The sequence below is a fragment of the Malania oleifera genome, chromosome 5 (assembly GCF_029873635.1).
Source record: "Malania oleifera isolate guangnan ecotype guangnan chromosome 5, ASM2987363v1, whole genome shotgun sequence".
Lineage (NCBI taxonomy): Eukaryota > Viridiplantae > Streptophyta > Magnoliopsida > Santalales > Ximeniaceae > Malania > Malania oleifera.
The window spans coordinates 6,974,321-6,977,958 of record NC_080421.1 but is presented as its reverse complement, the minus strand read 5'-3'; positions in this window follow the sequence as shown (position 1 = coordinate 6,977,958).

Sequence of the window (3,638 nt, the reverse complement as noted above, 5' to 3'; positions counted from 1 at the left end):
GTAATATTTTAGTTTTGGGGAAATTTTATTTTATATATGTAATCTCCTAGAACTTTGAATGTAACCACAGTATTCCTCCGCAATAAGTGATGGTAAGTAATAAAATAAGTAGACTGTTTATCTTTAGGGGATGGTAAAGCATATGGATAGAAAATTTCGAGGACGAAATTTTTATAAGGAGGGAAGAATGTAGAGACCCGAAGGAATTATATTAATTAAATAATAAAAGGATAAATAAAGGAAATTGTAATAAGAATTTCAACAGGGGTCTTGTTGACGAACATAACACATTCGTCAATGAACACGCTTGAGGGGATCGTCGACAGGTACATGTGTTTCGTCGATGAGAAGATATCGAGAGGTTATTTTTTAGCTCTAAATTTCGTCAATGAGGAATAAGCATTCGCCAACAAACTCCTTTTGTGGCCTCGTCGACAAAGTGACGTGGCTCATCAGCGAGTGTAGGTGTATATGTTAGTGCTACCACTTGTCATAAGGGGTAGTGGGAGATCGACAATCGATGTGGTTTTATGGTAGTGCAGGCGTCCCTCTAATGTCCGGACCAGGAAGGGCAGATCCATCATACTTACAGACTTATGTTGATCTAGCATGGTCGGCCAGCCATTGCTAGGTCCCACCTTCGGGTCGCACAACCTAGTCATGTAGGGGTAAGACATGACACCGGTCAGCTATCCATCCAGGGTGTTATTTCATGTACAATTATATGAAATGATTTTTATGAATAAAAATTCAGTATGTTATACCATGTTATGTTAAATTATGTTATCCCAGATATGATACAAACAGTTTTATCAAATATGATTTATGTACTGTTATATGTATAACACGAAAATACTCATGTTGTCACACACTGATATTAGTTTATTTCCCTTATGGAGAGGTGTCTCATCCCAACTATATTAACATTTTAGGAGCCCCAGATATTAGAGCGGATAGAGTTCCACAGCGTTAGAGTTCAACTGTTCTACCTTATCTGAAGGGTAAGTTATTTTGCTAGGGTCAGATGGATTTTTGGGTTGTGACCCTAGGGCACCTTTTGGGTTATTTTGGGATGAGTGCAAGTATGTAATAGTTGTAGTAGAACTTTGGTATTATGTTGGTTCATTTGATTTGATATGTATATTGTGACAACCCGAATAAAAATGGAATTTAAATAACGAAGAGGAATTTCTAGAGGACTCGTCGGCGAGGGTTTAAGAGAATTCGTCGAAGAAGACTGAATTTTGTAGACGAAGAAATACCGAGAGAGTTTTGAGCCGACTGAATTTCGTCGACGAGGACTAAATTTCGTCAACAAAATTAATGAAGGATTCATCGACGAATGACGTGGCTCGTCGACGAATCTAGTTCTATAAATATGGAAAAATCCGGATTTTACTTCACAGTTAAGCAAACTCTCTCCTCTCTCTCTCTCCTCTTCGGTTCTCTCTCTCTCTCTCATCGATTTTGGGTCGGATTTACGTCGGTTCAACATTCTGAAGTCACCACGACACTCCTGCGGAAGTTCTCTCCAAAGCTGTCTAAGTGGATCGTTGGTGAAAGCAAGTTGGAAATCATCCCTAAGTTGAGGTAAGGTTTTTTAAGTCAAATTTGATCTTATGATAGTTATAAGAAATGATGTACACATAGAAATATTGAAGTTTAATACTAGGAATTTTCAGTTTCAGGGTATTGATGAGGATATCCTACGGGAGTTAGACCAAGATATTTTAAGGGGCTTTCTCTGTAGCCAGGTAAGAGAATAAACTAAAGCAATTACTTTCTTACAAATTATTGTTATTTATGAGAAAAGTTATTTTCAGGAAAAACATACATTATATTTGCATAATGCGAAGGAAATGTACGTTTAAGAAAATACTATTACTATGTTGAAATGTATATATATGTATGAGATGCTAGAAACTGTGATTTTAGAATACAATGTATGATTTTATACAGCAAATGTGTGGCATAAATATTATTTTATATGGAAGAATATCAAGATATTACAAATATACGAATGGAATATGTTTCGAAAAATCATGAAAAAGTACAGTACATTACAATGTTGAAATACATGATAAATGATTTATTTTCAGAATGATATGTATGATACGTTTGGCGCAAGGCCGTAATTTATGAAATGTTTGGCGCAAGGCCGTTGTAACGACCTAGAAAATATTGATATTCAATATTAAAGAGAGAGGAAAATGGAGAAAAAAAACAGAAGGAGGCAGTAGGCTTCGTCAACGAACGCGAATTGCATTTTGAAGATAATAATAATTTCAAAAGATTGCCAGAACTCGCCGACGAATATAGGGCTTCATCGACGAGTGCATAAGGAAACTCGTCGATGAATACAGGGCTTTGTCGACGAGTACATAAGGAAATTCATCGACGAATTCTGGGCATCGTCGACGAGAAAATACCGAGAGGGGGTGTGGAGTAACCTGAATTTCGTTGACGAATACAGGGACTCGTTGACGAATTTAATAAAAGACTCGTCGACGAGGTGACGTGTCTTGTCGACGAATCTGGCAGTATAAATGGAGAGAAACCAAGAAATTTCGTCATTTTCAGTGCCTCTCTCTTTCTCCTCTCTCTCTCTCTCTCTCTACGACTCTCTCTCACTTCTTTCTTCATTTTTGGGCCCGTTTCTCGTCGGATCGAAGATCTGAAGCTACCACGACGCTCCTGGCGGAATTCTTTACAAGTCTGCCGAAACGGATCATCGGGAAAACGAAGTTGGATTTCATCCCAAATTCAGGATAAGGTTTTTTATTCAGTTTTTGATTTCCTGACAGTTATAGGAAATGATGTAAGTTAAGAAATACTGTTGTTTTGTTCTGGGGGATTGTGTTTTCAGGATGTTGAGTTAGGAACCCTGCGGGTATAGAGCCAAAATTTTGTAGGGGCTTTTTAGAGTTAAGGTAAGAGAAATATGCTATGTTAGGAGTTTTCATAATGCTATTAGAGATTTCATTGACATATGTTTATACCAGTTTATTATACAGTATTTACAGATTATGAGTTTAAATACTTGTGTGACCTAAGTAGACTTTTATGTGACAATGCAATTTATATGGCTTCTATAATATATATATCATTCTATACTGAATGCATGAAAGTAGACAGTATATAGAGTTTACATAGTTTTTCCCAGTGTATGGAGTTATACAGAATATGTAGATACAGACATATATTCCCAGAAAATTATTCCTAGAATTGTACATGCATACACAACTTTTATACGAATAGTTTCATAAAATAGATATAGATATATATACATATACATGTATACAGTGTTATTTAGATCAGTATTTATATCACAACTTTATACAGAACAGTATATACAGAGTTTAGTATGCCATGTTTCCTATTACCATAACATACAGAGTATACAAACAGAGAATATAGATAGTGATATAGACATATATATATATATATATATATATATATATATATATATATATATATATATATATATATAGAGGTAGCATCAAGATGTTACAGATACAGTATACAGAGTTTATAGTATTTACAGTACAGAAAGATAGCATGATGGTAATTTTGAAAACATGATGAAAACACTAAATGAGTATATATGTATATAGTATCAGATCCCTGTAAAAAGATTA